Source organism: Spinacia oleracea, chromosome 4 (genome assembly GCF_020520425.1).
Source record: "Spinacia oleracea cultivar Varoflay chromosome 4, BTI_SOV_V1, whole genome shotgun sequence".
NCBI lineage: Eukaryota > Viridiplantae > Streptophyta > Magnoliopsida > Caryophyllales > Amaranthaceae > Spinacia > Spinacia oleracea.
Genome location: NC_079490.1, coordinates 47,756,054 through 47,770,954, shown reverse-complemented (window position 1 = coordinate 47,770,954; position 14,901 = coordinate 47,756,054). Strand labels below are relative to the sequence as shown.

The window sequence follows — 14,901 nt, the reverse complement described above, 5'->3', positions numbered from 1 at the left end:
GTGAAGCTCTCAAGGAAAGGTGAGCTTACCTGAAGTGTTCTTTTCCAATGACAACCGAAAGTTCAAGTCAACTAACAATCCTAAGTACCATCTATGAAACTTTTAAGATGTGATGACCATCAAGGGAGTCGATCTGGATCTTTTTCCCGTCGTCTTCCCCATGTCACTAGAACCGGTTTGCCAAAAGTTGGTCTACTCCCTCAAACACAAAGACTTCGATACTTGGGAAGGCGACACTCAAGAATTCATGAGCAAGTACAAGCCTAACATCGAAATTCAAACCACTTTACGTGAGTTAGAAGTGTTCCGACAAGGAAATCAAGAGGGGTTCACTACATACCTCAACAAGTGAAGAAATGTTGCTTCCCAAATGGTATCAAGGCCTATAGATAAAAATCCCGTCAAAACCTTCATTGCAAGTCTCCTTCCAGAGTACAAGAATCTCATGGTCTATTTGGATCTCGAGACTTTTTAAAGGGCCTACAATATTGGGTTCGATATCGAAGATGACCAATATAGTGAGGTCTGGACCGACACCGAAGAAGACCCATTCATTGATGATCAACTCAGGGGCGATAGTTAAGCAAGCCAGACAAAATTGAGACTGATTGTTCCTACGATGAAGATGACTGAAAATGACGCAATCGTGCATACTCGAAATCTAGCTCAGGATTCAATGTCTTTTTTGTATGTTTTTCTAAGCTTACCTCGCTAGTCCATGAATAGTACTTCCATGTATACATTTTCAATTTCCATCAATAACATGAGCATTTTTTACTTAACTTGATCGTCTTTATCAAAAAAATAAATGTGTTCAAAGATCTTTCAAAAGGGCTCGAAATTTCGCAATTGATTTAAAGCACCAGAATGCCAATGATACACGGCAAACTCAAAACTTTCAAAAAAAAATCCCTTCCAATTCAAAATTAATCATACGATGCCTTACAACAAAGTCTTTCTATTCAACCTACCTTACTATAACCTTGGGATGGGAAGAAGACTTACAATATCAAGTTCAAGAATCCAAGCATACAAAATTCAACGTACCAAAAAACAGAAGAAGTGCACATTCAAAATCAAAGTGTCAAAAACAGAAGAGGCACACATTCAAAATTCAAATTGTCAAAATTTGAAGCAAGGACTCAAAATTCAAAGCGCCGAAAACTTAAGAGGCAAGCATTCTAAATTCAAATTACCGAAATCTGAAGAGGCAATCTATTAAAATTCAAATTTCCAAAAATTGAAGAGGAAAGTATCAAAGATTCAATTTTCAACAATCAAGTTTCAAATTTCAAAGGTCAAAGATCGAAGACAGAAGTGCAAAAATATGAAATGGCAATATCCAAGATCGAAGCATCAAAATAAGCGGTGAGACCCTGAACCTCAATCCCTTCATTTTCCGAATGCAGCCCTGTTACAACCCTCCAAGGTTGAATTGAGGTGTTCAATCATAGGTGTCAAAATCAATTGCAAACTTTCAAAAAATAAGAGCTACGTATGGCTTAATTCCACCATGTATACGTATGAAACCTTAAGCAAGGCCCGACACTTCAATTCAAAGCCATTTTCAATCTTAAAAAAATAAAAGATTAAAATTCAAAAAGAGATAAGTCGCACATGAGCGAAGAATATGATGATTGTGCTCTGCATATGAAGAAAGAACATGATGATTATGCGGAAGAAGACCATTCAAATGTTTTCCAAGGCTCATCCCTTACCCTTTAGAGCTAGACTTGGGGGCCTAAACCCTCATCATGGTCTACCTAGCTTTGTAGGCCAAACCTCATGGCTCACCCCTAAAATATTTAGTTTTCCTAACTAAATTTTAAAACCTTTTGAATTCAACCTTTGTTTCGTCAAACATGTTGCACATTTCACACACTTCATAACTACGATCATACACCTCCCTCCATCTTGGACCCTTGAATAGAAACCTTTGTTCAAAATCGAGTAAGCGCGCATCAATTCAAATGTTCAATGGTTTCATTCAATCATGTCTTGATGGGGGTTTCTGTCGCACCCAACGGCGTCATACGAGCACTATTTAGTCAAACACATCAAGAATCCTTCAAAGGATATTAAACAAGGTCTCAAACAACTACAAATTCAAATCGTAAAACCATTTAATTCAAATCGTAAAACCATATAATTCAAAGTCAAAGTGGCATAACTCAGCGCAACCTTTCCTTCTTGTGTCAAAGAGACTACGTATCGAGATTCACCCCATCAAATATTTTGGTCTTAGATACATTAACACACATATTGATGTTTAATGTTAAATTTATCAAAGTTTGTAAAAGCCAATTCAAGTCAAAGTTTTTCAAAATAAATTCCATTCTAGTCCTCGTTTTAGTTCGATTCCTCATTCGCATTTGCAAAAATCAAATGTACTTTGACTTGCACTTTTTATAAACCAAAAAAACTCAGTCAAAGTGAGGGCTTATAGTGAGATAGAATATCTCCAAAAAATGGGAAAAAAATTCTTTCATTTTCGCATACATATAGCCATAATTTTCAAAAGCACACACTACAACGTTCAATCCGATTCAAAACTCAATTACTAAACCTTCAATCTAATTAAATTTCGAACCTTTAAACCATATAAATACAAAATAAAATCCTTTCAAGCCATGTGAATCAATTCCAAGCCTTTCAAAACTATTTCAAAAATTTAATGTCCAAAAGACATACAAATATCCAAAATCCAAATACAAAAGACTCAATCACAACCCTAAGGCAAAGCTAAAATCTTGCTACCCTGCAGGATTAAAATAAACAAAGGCAGAGCCTTATCAATGTCAAGGCTATTTAGATCCACTTCAAATACAGAGGCTATTCAGAGCCTCCTAAATGTGAAGGCTATTCAGAGCCTCCTATATGTGAAGGCTATTCAGAGCCTCCTAAATGTGAAGGCTATTCAGAGCCTCTTCAAATACAAAGGCTATTCAAATCCTCTTCAATAATAAGGCCATTCAGAGCCTCTTCAATAAAAGCTATTAAGATCCTCTCTAAAGCCAAGTCTATTTAGAGCCTCTTCAATGGTAAGGCTATTTAGAGCCTCTTCCATTTTCTAGGCTATTCAGATCCTATGTTCAAATATTCTATGCAGGGCCTTCCTCAAAGATCGACTATTAAGAGTACATTGAAAGGCCATGTCGCATCCTTGGAAGAAAGATGGCTTATGTAAAATTATGACTACCCAAAGTCTATTCAACCTAGATTATCCTAATTCTATTTTGAAATTGAAGCACCCTCAATCCCCAGTGTAAAGGCAGTCCCTATACAAATCTAACTAGCCAAAGTCGACCGACCTAGACCATCCAAAGTCTATTTTGGAAATTAAAGAATCCTATTCAATCGCGCGGTTTCTCAAAATATACATCAAAGCCTAGGCTACCAGAGCTTACTTTCCCCAGCGAGACTCCCTAATGAGGTTTATATTCAAATTGCGATAGCTCAAGGTTCCATACATAATTCAAGTCGTATAAAATCCTACCAAGTGTTTGAAGTAAGGCTTGAAAAAGAAGTTCGCCCGATGGTGATCGGGCGGATGACGCCCGATCGGGCACGCGTACAATATGAAAATGGGCGAGTAATTCGCCCGATCGGGCGCTCGTCGCCTGATCGGGCGAATGGCTCGTAATATTTCACTTGTGGGCGTCCGATCGGGGGAATGTAAGTTCTTTTGGTTTGATAGAAACGGGCCCGATCGGGCGGACCATCAGGAAGATACTAAAAGTCTTTTTTCAAAGTTTTTTTTGCTTCCTTGGATTCTTTTTGTGGCAGCCTTTTTAAGTATGGTTTAAGGGCTATTAACCTTTCTTATTATGGTGAGTTAAGTGAGTTTAACTCTCTATTCGTTAAGGGGGTTTTAACTCTTCATTATCATAGGTTAATTGTCATGATTCAGTTCATTGGATTCCTTTGAATTCTTTGATTTCCTTGGGCTGTTTGATCTCCTCTACTAATCCTATAAACATATGTTTCATTCCTTGTTTAGTCTACAAAATTTTTTTCTCTAATCTTCGCCTTTTCTTCCTCTCTTTTGGGCATAAGTTCTAGTAACTCCATCTCACACCCAAGAGTGCCATTGCGTGTTGAGAGTTGTGTAAACCTTAGGGAACAGATCGGTGAATACAATTGTGCACCCTGGTTGCACCGAATCTCGTTTTCAAGGCAGTGGTTTGGTTACCACGGCACAAAAATTCTGTAAGTCCTACTTTCTGGTTCTTCATATTGGCCTTGAAAACACATAAAATACAATAATTTGAAAACGAGATTATGTCTATTCTCATGGCTAACTCTATGTTGAACAAGACTATTCCCGACCTGTCTAAGTTGGAGCCTCTTGATGGAAAGAACTACAAGAGATGGTCATAAAAATTGTTAATCTTTTTTGAACAACTTAAAATATATTATGTGCTTTATGAGGATTTGATTGAAGCAATAGAAGCAAGCAAGGCTGTAGCACCAGATCCCTCCCTTTAGGCGGAAGATGTCAAGAAGGAGGCCGAAGCATTGACCAAAAAGGATAAAGACAAAAACTTATTCGGGCTCACATTCTCCATCATATGAATGGAATCTTGTTTGACCTCCTCATCACCAATCGGTCAAGCAAGTTCATTTTGGACACCTTGCGAAAGAAGTATGGAGCAGATGATGCCGGTAAGAAAAAGTATGTTGTTGGTAAGTGAATCAATTTCAAGATGACGAATGACAAGTGATATACTCATATTTTATAGTGTTTTTACCCCCGTCTCTTAATACTTTTCGATCTCAAATGAGCTCTTCGGAGCCATTTTTAGTACTAATATGCTCCTTGTAGTGTGTTTGTACTTTCAGGTTTATCATTATCGTAATTAGCATATTTTTGTGCATTTCCTACTCATTTGAATCAATACAAGAGATAATGTATTTTCGAGAGCGCAAACATTGAGTTGGAAGAGTTTTCAAGCAAAGTAGATAGTGAAAGAGTAGAAAACCGACACTCGTCTACTCTTTTCATCATAGCTCAATTTCTACAACTCCAAATGACGTGATTCTAACAGGGTTCAATTCTAGACTTCAAGGTCTTTCCAACGAGTGGTTACTCTCCTAATTTAGAAAAATGACGAAGGAGATATGGCATTTTGAAGATAGTGGATCGTGTAGTTTCCACGCGCGCCCGATCGGGCGATGGGCACCCGGTCAAGCGCATGGCTGCCCGATCAGGCGGATATGAGCCCGATTGACTCGTTTGCGAGCTGGATGCCTGATCAGGCGAGCGTCTGCCCAACCGGGCGACAACAACCTGGACGCGCGTTTTAATTTGTTTATTTCCGTTTTCTCCTTTGTTTTTGGGCAAGACTATAAATATAAGCCATTAGTTTTTATGTCATTACCTTATTTGCTAGTATTGAGAACTTATTTTATTTTACTTAATTTGTATTCTCTCAGTTATTGTCAAACATTTAGTTTTATTTTCAATCAAAGATTCAAGCTTTCATTATTCTTTCTTCGTCCCCTTAGGTATTATTTCTTTCTTTTCCTTATTATTTTGTTTGAACTATGTTTTCAATGAATATGTTCGTATTAGCAATATGCAACATATAATACTAGATCGATCGCGATTATGTGATTTAAGTAGCATCAAGGGACCTAGCATGATAATCCAATTTCCCAAAAATATTATATTTGTTAGGCGTGGTAGAACAATCAGATTTAGTTAGTTTAACAGTTCATAAAAAGGGCGAGGAAAGCAATTAAATCATAGAAAAGGGACACATTACGACGTACCCTTGAGAGGGGCGTCACGGTTCTCAGAAAACTAACCACTTTGACTTTGCTATTTCTCCATTTTATTTAACGAATCTCAAATTATGGGACAGGATACGTTCTGTTCGATTTATGGATCGATTGCGACAGAACGCGTGAACAATTTCGCAGCGTGAGGCTTAGGCTAGGGGTTGGAGTCAATACTCAGAATATGAATTGTGTGTTGTTTTCACGTCGAATTTGGGGCTGTATTTATAGGAAAGAGTTTGTGGAAAGATAGAATTGCAGAGCCCTAATCCACAAAGAATTAGGGAAAAACACGTACCCAGGTATTTTCAGCGCCCAGAGCCAGGCGTTGAAAATAGGGTCTGGGCTATTTTCTTAGTCAGATTCGGATTCCTGAAATCCGTAATGTTTGAGATTTGATCGAGTCTTTCAGTGCGTCTCAATTTCATGACGGAATGCGTCTGGGCCCGTTACAAACTCTAGGCTCGTTAGGATTTTAATTAATACGTAACTCTTATTTCCGAATCATATTAGGAATAGGATTCTTGCAGTTTTCTACCTCATTTAGGATTTATGTTGGAATTCAACACCTAATTCTGACAGGTTTCTATCTTTTATGACTTTCCACCTTTAGAAGCTACCCTTTACGGCAGTTACTATTTTTAGCAGGTTTCCATAAATAGCAGGTTTCTATAAATAGCAGGTTTCGGGTGAAACGAGAAAGGTGATTGAGATTCGTTATTTTATAGGAGATGCGTTGTCAAGTGGAGAATTATGTTTTCATCATCGAACCATCCCTTTCGGGAATGGGGACAAAAGTAGGTGTCTACACCTATCACCTAAAAGTGAGATCCCGAAATCATAAACCTTACATTATATCCTAGTTGGTACGATCTAAGGCGGATCTGAACGTACTGTGGACTTTCTACGGAGGGACGACGTTTGGTGTTCTAACATGTTCTTGTTCGGTTTGGGAGCAGCAACAGAAGGAACGCATCCCAAAGTGTGTTCACTAAATTATGCTAAATTATTATGTGCATGTAATTTGGAATCTGACATTTATGGTTTTTCGCATGATATTAGATTGTTCATAACCTAACACGAGGAAATGGTGAACAAGGTTACAAAAATGAGTGTTACCTTGACGCTTTGACTGGTGAAGCTCTCAAGGGAAGGTGAGCTTACCTGAAGTGTTCTTTTCCAATCACAACCGAAAGTTCAAGTCAACTAACAATCCTAAGTACCATCTATGAAACTTTCAAGATGTGATGACCATCAAGGGAGTCGATCTGGATCTTTTTCCCGTCGTCTTCCCCATGTCACTAGAACCGGTTTGCCAAAAGTTGGTCTACTCCCTCAAACACAAAGACTTCGATACTTGGGAAGGCGACACTCAAGAATTCATGAGCAAGTACAAGCCTAACATCGAAATTCAAACCACTTTACATGAGTTAGAAGTGTTCCGACAAGGAAATCAAGAGGGGTTCACTACATACCTCAACAAGTGAAGAAATGTTGCTTCCCAAATGGTATCAAGGCCTATAGAGAAAAATCCGGTCAAAACCTTCATTGCAAGTCTCCTTCCAGAGTACAAGAATCTAATGGTCTATTTGGATCTCGAGACTTTTTAAAGGGCCTACAATATTGGGTTCGATATCGAAGATGACCAATATAGTGAGGTCGGGACCGACACCGAAGAAGACCCATTCATTGATGATCAACTCAGGGGCGATAGTCAAGCAAGCCAGACAAAATTGAGACTGATTGTTCCTACGATGAAGATGACTGAAAATGACGCAATCGTGCATACTCGAAATCTAGCTCAGGATTCAATGTCTTTTTTGTATGTTTTTCTAAGCTTACCTCGCTAGTCCATGAATAGTACTTCCATGTATACATTTTCAATTTCCATCAATAACATGAGCATTTTTTACTTAACTTGATCGTCTTTATCAAAAAAATAAATGTGTTCAAAGATCTTTCAAAAGGGCTTGAAATTTCGCAATTGATTTAAAGCACCAGAATGCCAATGATACACGGCAAACTCAAAACTTTCAAAAAAAATCCCTTCCAATTCAAACTGGGAATTCACTCCCTCTTTTCAAAATTAATCATACGATACCTTACAACAAAGTCTTTCTATTCAACCTACCTTACTATAACCTTGGGATGGGAAGAAGACTTACAATATCAAGTTCAAGAATCCAAGCATACAAAATTCAACGTACCAAAAAACAGAAGAAGTGCACATTCAAAATCAAAGTGTCAAAAACAGAAGAGGCACACATTCAAAATTCAAATTGTCAAAATTTGAAGCAAGGACTCAAAATTCAAAGCGCCGAAAACTTATAGGCAAGCATTCTAAATTCAAATTACCGAAATCTGAAGAGGCAATCTATTAAAATTCAAATTTCCAAAAATTGAAGAGGAAAGTATCAAAGATTCAATTTTCAACAATCACGTTTCAAATTTCAAAGGTCAAAGATCGAAGATCGAAGTGCAAAAATATGAAATGGCAATATCCAAGATCGAAGCATCAAAATAAGCGGTGAGAACCTGAACCTCAATCCCTTCATTTTCCGAATGCAGCCCTGTTACAACCCTCCAAGGTTGAATTGAGGTGTTGAATCATAGGTGTCAAAATCAATTGCAAACTTTCAAAAAATAAGAGCTACGTATGGCTTAATTCCACCATGTATACGTATGCAACCTTAAGCAAGGCCCGACACTTCAATTCAAAGCCATTTTCAATCTTAAAAAAATCAAAGATTAAAATTCAAAAAGAGATAAGTCGCACATGAGCGAAGAATATGATGATTGTGCTCTTCATATGAAGAAAGAACATGATGATTATGCGGAAGAAGACCATTCAAATGTTTTCCAAGGCTCATCCCTTACCCTTTAGAGCTAGACTTGGGGGCCTAAACCCTCATCATGGTCTACCTAGCTTTGTAGGCCAAACCTCATGGCTCACCCCTAAAATATTTAGTTTTCCTAACTAAATTTTAAAACCTTTTGAATTCAACCTTTGTTTCGTCAAACATGTTGCACATTTCACACACTTCATAACTACGATCATACACCTCCCTCCATCTTGGACCCTTGAATAGAAACCTAAGTTCAAAATCGAGTAAGCGCGCATCAATTCAAATGTTCAATGGTTTCATTCAATCATGTCTTGATGGGGGTTTCTGTCGCACCCAACGGCGTCATACGAGCACTATTTAGTCAAACACATCAAGAATCCTTCAAAGGATATTAAACAAGGTCTCAAACAACTACAAATTCAAATCGTAAAACCATTTAATTCAAATCGTAAAACCATATAATTCAAAGTAAAAGTGGCATAACTCAGCGCAACCTTTCCTTCTTGTGTCAAAGAGACTACGTATCGAGATTCACCCCATCAAATATTTTGGTCTTAGATACATTAACACACATATTGATGTTTAATGTTAAATTTATCAAAGTTTGTAAAAGCCAATTCAAGTCAAAGTTTTTAAAAATAAATTCCATTCTAGTCCTCGTTTTAGTTCGATTCGTCATTCGCATTTGCAAAAATCAAATGTACTTTGACTTGCACTTTTTATAAACCAAAAAAACTCAGTCAAAGTGAGGGCTTATAGTGAGATAGAATATCTCCAAAAAATGGGAAAAAAATTCTTTCATTTTCGCATACATATAGCCATAATTTTCAAAAGCACACACTACAACGTTCAATCCGATTCAAAACTCAATTACTAAACCTTCAATCTAATTAAATTTCGAACCTTTAAACCATATAAATACAAAATAAAATCCTTTCAAGCCATGTGAATCAATTCCAAGCCTTTCAAAACTATTTCAAAAATTTAATGTCCAAAAGACATACAAATATCCAAAATCCAAATACAAAAGACTCAATCACAACCCTAAGGCAAAGCTAAAATCTTGCTACCCTGCAGGATTAAAATAAACAAAGGCAGAGCCTTATCAATGTCAAGGCTATTTAGATCCACTTCAAATACAGAGGCTATTCAGAGCCTCCTAAATGTGAAGGCTATTCAGAGCCTCCTATATGTGAAGGCTATTCAGAGCCTCCTAAATGTGAAGGCTATTCAGAGCCTCCTCAAATACAAAGGCTATTCAAATCCTCTTCAATAATAAGGCCATTCAGAGCCTCTTCAATAAAATCTATTAAGATCCTCTCTAAAGCCAAGTCTATTTAGAGCCTCTTCAATGGTAAGGCTATTTAGAGCCTCTTCCATTTTCTAGGCTATTCAGATCCTATGTTCAAATATTCTATGCAGGGCCTTCCTCAAAGATCGACTATTAAGAGTAAATTCAAAGGCCATGTCGCATCCTTGGAAGAAAGATGGCTTATGTAAAATTATGACTACCCAAAGTCTATTCAACCTAGATTATCCTAATTCTATTTTGAAATTGAAGCACCCTCAATCCCCAGTGTAAAGGCAGTCCCTATACAAATCTAACTAGCCAAAGTCAACCGACCTAGACCATCCAAAGTCTATTTTGGAAATTAAAGAATCCTATCAAATCGCGCGGTTTCTCAAAATATACATCAACGCCTAGGCTACCAGAGCTTACTTTCCCCAGCGAGACTCCCTAATGAGGTTTATATTCAAATTGCAATAGCTCAAGGTTCCATACATAATTCAAGTCGTACAAAATCCTACCAAGTGTTTGAAGTAAGGCTTGAAAAAGAAGTTCGCCCGATGGTGATCGGGCGGATGACGCCCGATCGGGCACGCGTACAATATGAAAATGGGCGAGTAATTCGCCCGATCTGGCGCTCGTCGCCTGATCGGGCGAATGGCTCGTAATATTTCACTTGTGGGCGTCCGATCGGGGGAATGTAAGTTCTTTTGGTTTGATAGAAGCGGGCCCGATCGGGCGGACCATCAGGAAGATACTAAAAGTCTTTTTTCAAAGTTTTTTTTGCTTCCTTGGATTCTTTTTGTGGCAGCCTTTTTAAGTATGGTTTAAGGGCTATTAACCTTTCTGATTATGGTGAGTTAAGTGAGTTTAACTCTCTATTCGTTAAGGGGGTTTTAACTCTTCATTATCATAGGTTAATTGTCAAGATTCGGTTCATTGGATTCCTTTGAATTCTTTGATTTCCTTGGGCTGTTTGATCTCCTCTACTAATCCTATAAACACATGTTTCATTCCTTGTTTAGTCTACAAAAAATTGTTCTCTAATCTTCGCCTTTTCTTCCTCTCTTTTGGGCATAAGTTCTAGTAACTCCATCTCACACCCAAGAGTGCCATTGCGTGTTGAGAGTTGTGTAAACCTTAGGGAACAGATCGGTGAATACAATTGTGCACCCTGGTTGCACCGAATCTCGTTTTCAAGGCAGTGGTTTGGTTACCACGGCACAAAAATTCTGTAAGTCCTACTTTCTGGTTCTTCATATTCGCCTTGAAAACACATAAAATACAATAATTTGAAAACGAGATTATGTCTATTCTCATGGCTAACTCTATGTTGAACAAGACTATTCCCGACCTGTCTAAGTTGGAGCCTCTTGATGGAAAGAACTACAAGAGATGGTCACAAAAATTGTTAATCTTTTTTGAACAACTTAAAATATATTATGTGCTTTATGAGGATTTGATTGAAGCAATAGAAGCAAGCAAGGCTGTAGCACCAGATCCCTCCCTTTAGGCGGAAGATGTCAAGAAGGAGGCCGAAGCATTGACCAAAAAGGATAAAGACAAAAACTTATTCGGGCTCACATTCTCCATCATATGAATGGAATCTTGTTTGACCTCCTCATCACCAATCGGTCAAGCAAGTTCATTTTGGACACCTTGCGAAAGAAGTATGGAGCAGATGATGCCGGTAAGAAAAAGTATGTTGTTGGTAAGTGGATCAATTTCAAGATGACGAATGACAAGTGATATACTCATATTTTATAGTGTTTTTACCCCCGTCTCTTAATACTTTTCGATCTCAAATGAGCTCTTCGGAGCCATTTTTAGTACTAATGTGCTCCTTGTAGTGTGTTTGTACTTTCAGGTTTATCATTGTCGTAATTAGCATATTTTTGTGCATTTCCTACTCATTTGAATCAATACAAGAGATAATGTATTTTCGAGAGCGCAAACATTGAGTTGGAAGAGTTTTCAAGCAAAGCGGATAGTGAAAGAGTAGAAAACCGACACTCGTCTACTCTTTTCATCATAGCTCAATTTCTACAACTCCAAATGACGTGATTCTAACAGGGTTCAATTCTAGACTTCAAGGTCTTTCCAACGAGTGGTTACTCTCCTAATTTAGAAAAATGACGAAGGAGATATGGCGTTTTGAAGATAGTGGATCGTGTAGTTTCCACGCGCGCCCGATCGGGCGATGGGCACCCGGTCAAGCGGATGGCTGCCCGATCGGGCGGATATGAGCCCGATTGACTCGTTTGCGAGCTGGATGCCTGATCAGGCGAGCGTTTGCCCAACCGGGCGACAACAACCTGGACGCGCGTTTTACTTTGTTTATTTCCGTTTTCTCCTTTGTTTTTGGGCAAGACTATAAATATAAGCCATTAGTTTTTATGTCATTACCTTATTTGCTAGTATTGAGAACTTATTTTATTTTACTTGTATTCTCTCAGTTATTGTCAAACATTTAGTTTTATTTTCAATCAAAGATTCAAGCTTTCATTATTCTTTCTTCGTCCCCTTAGGTATTATTTCTTTCTTTGCCTTATTATTTTGTTTGAACTATGTTTTCAATGAATATGTTCGTATTAGTTATTTCAAATATGTGTGAGTAGTCTTATTCTAGGGTTTTGGGAATCCAAGGACTAATATGAAGGGATGATTGAATATTGTGGATTGTTGGTATTTTTGGTTAATTCCTATTGATTGTTTTCATTTACTATGCGATTGGATTTGCACAGGTCTAATTGTATTAATCTAGAAATATCAAGTTAAGATTTGAGAGATGAAATTTGATGTTTAGGCTTGTGTCACTAGGTAGAATTGGGGTTAATACATAGCGAGAGCATGTTAATTCTATGTCTATGATTAGTATCGATTCGAGAGAGCATGCTAGTCTAATTAACCGGTTTATTTATTATTATTGACTGTTTATAATCCTGAATTGTTTTTCATTAGTGAACCTATGCCCTATACCTCTTAATATCTGAATTCTTCCTTGTTTAATTATCGTCGTAGTTTAACATTCAAACTCAAACCATTTTCTTGTTTCCCAATAGTCCAGACCTTAGTTTTAGTAATAGAAAGAACGTCTGTTTCCCTGTGGGTACAATCCCTACTTACCTTACTATCTTGTTAATGGACTTAGGTTTATCTTTGATTAGGTGTTCTAACTTTAGCCTGTCAAATTTTGGCACCGTTGCCAGGGAAACGGTTTTATTTTCAGTTATTATTTGTTTGTTCTAGATTATTGTTTGTTACTTCTCAAGGAACTCCCGTTCCTTGAGATCGGATCTCACAATTGCTTGTAGTTTCTTTGTCTATGCCTAGGACCGTAGGTACTAGTAATCTTACTATGTTTGATCCTGAACCTGAAAGGACCTTTCGTAGACGAAGAACCTTTATCACACAGTGTGGGAATTATTCTGATTTTGATCATATTGTTGGCGATCTTTTTACTACATATACAGATACAGTTTCAAAGATGGGTGACGATACAGTTGACCCGAGGCTTACGGACTACTCTAAGCCAATTCTGTCCGTGCTACCCAAGGCAATCATGCCTAGTATTGCTGCTGAAAGCTTTAAAATCGAACCTGCTTTGATAAACATGATCGAAAGACATCGGTTTGGTGGGGAGAAGGGTGAAGACCCTAATCTTCATATTCAGTCCTTCATTCAATATTTCTCAACTATCAAGCAGAAGAATGTGACTCCGGAACAAACATTGGAGATGTTTTTTCCATTTTCCTTGAGTGGAAAAGCAAAGTTGTGGATCAATGTGCTCAATCGAGCGGCGATGAAAATCACTAACTGAGAATCTTTGGCTCTTGCTTTTTATGTGAAGTACTTCCCACCTGAGAAGACAGCCAGTTTGAGGAGCCAAATTATTTCTATCACACAGTTGGCGAATGAGAGTTTATTTGAGGTCTAGGAGAGGTTCAAGGATCTAGAGAGAGAGTGTCCGCACCATGGTCTACAACCGTGGTTCTTGGTTTAGCATTTTTACAATGATCTGGGTAATGATTCTAGGCTCATTTTGGATTCTGCTGCAAGTGTATGCAACTTCCTGTATCTAGAGCTATGGAAGTGATCGAGGAGATGGTCATTCACAATGCCCAGTACGGGAGTCCTAGAGGCCTATCAAACAAGGGTAGTAAGAATGAGCTAAATTCCATAGAACAACTAACTTCCTAATTGACTGCTTTACATTACAAGTTTGATAATATGCAAGCAGCAGCTTCTCAATAGGCTCAACCTGTTAGCGTAGCTGCAATGAATTCCCAATCTATGGATGTATGTGATAGTTGTGGGATGCAGGGTCATTATGCACAAGAGTGTAGGAGCTCCATCGAACAATGTAACGCATTTCAGTCCTAGAAGCAGAATAATCCGTATTCCAATTCCTGCAATGAGGGGTACAAAAATAACCCCCTATTATTTTACAAGAGTATGAATATTCAGAACCCACATCAGGTTCAACATCCCCAATCTCCACAACAACCATACCCACCACGAAACAATTACAACCAACAGTCTAGTGGACCACCTGGGTTCTCTAGACAACAGACACAACCCCCACCACCACAGCCTCAAACCACACAGTCCGATCCTATGCTAGTAGAGATGCGGAACGTGATGATGCAGATGCAAAAGTCTCTGAATGAAAAGGATGCTAAAATTGAAGCTCTTGCCGCTCATAACAAGATCATTGATACTCAGTTGGCACAGATGGCTACTACTCTTGCAGGGAGACCCTAGGGACAACTTCCTTCAAAGCCTGAGAACAGAGAGAATGCTAATGCTATTACATTGCGGAGTGGGAATGGGTATGAAGGCCCTTTTATGCCTGTTGAGGTTGATTTTAGGGTGTCTGCTAGTGGTCTGGTTGATAAAGAAGATGAGATGGTAGTCATGGAAGAGATACAAGTTGAAAAGGTAGTATGTGAGAAAGAGGTTACAACTGAGGTAAAGAAGGGAGCT

General features: G+C 38.2%; 1 non-coding gene across 1 annotated transcript; it reads right to left on the bottom strand.

The window, feature by feature from the left end:
• Positions 1 to 13,789: 13,789 nt before the first annotated feature.
• Positions 13,790 to 13,896, bottom strand: LOC130460461 (small nucleolar RNA R71). Its single transcript, XR_008920326.1, has one exon. It is a non-coding gene; the product is annotated as a small nucleolar RNA R71 (small nucleolar RNA).
• Between the last annotated feature and the right edge of the window lie 1,005 nt (positions 13,897 to 14,901).